Below are 564 nucleotides of genomic sequence, written 5' to 3'. Positions count from 1 at the left end.
GTTGTGACTAGAATAATAATTAAAAATACTTGGCCTATAATTAGTGCTATGATTGTTTTTGTATTATGAGTAGCCTAATCCTCTCTCTCTGAGGCACCTTAAGGCTCATTCATAGTCTACGCGCCTGCGCCGTATTATTTGTGGCCCTCTGGAGCGAGTGTAGAAATATAGTGGCCCTCTCCATCGTCAAAGTTGCCCATGTGTGTACTAGGCCTATAGAATGTTGTTTTTCAGGTTTTTCATTAAAACAAAATGTCATCGTGAAAAACTACATACGTATGTAGTTTTTATGATTTCCATCTATTTCTTTTTTCATCGTTGAAAATCGTGAAAAACGACATACTATATTATGTCGAAAGACATACTATTTTTTTATGTCGAATGCTCATAGCATTTAGAAACAGAACATGTTTCATGCAGTAGTGCGTTTCCGGAAGTCCTTCCTGGCTTAATTCCTTTCAACTGAGTCTCATCGCATCCACAATGTTGGGAAAAGACGTCTAAAGCTTTCTTCCAAAAGCAGGTTTTGAACTCCCAACTTCATTGTCAAACTTTTATGTTCAA

The sequence above is a fragment of the Protomyctophum parallelum genome (assembly GCF_964188405.1).
Source record: "Protomyctophum parallelum genome assembly, chromosome: 10".
Lineage (NCBI taxonomy): Eukaryota > Metazoa > Chordata > Actinopteri > Myctophiformes > Myctophidae > Protomyctophum > Protomyctophum parallelum.
The sequence above is the reverse complement of the archived record's forward strand: the minus strand, read 5'-3'. Positions refer to the sequence as shown.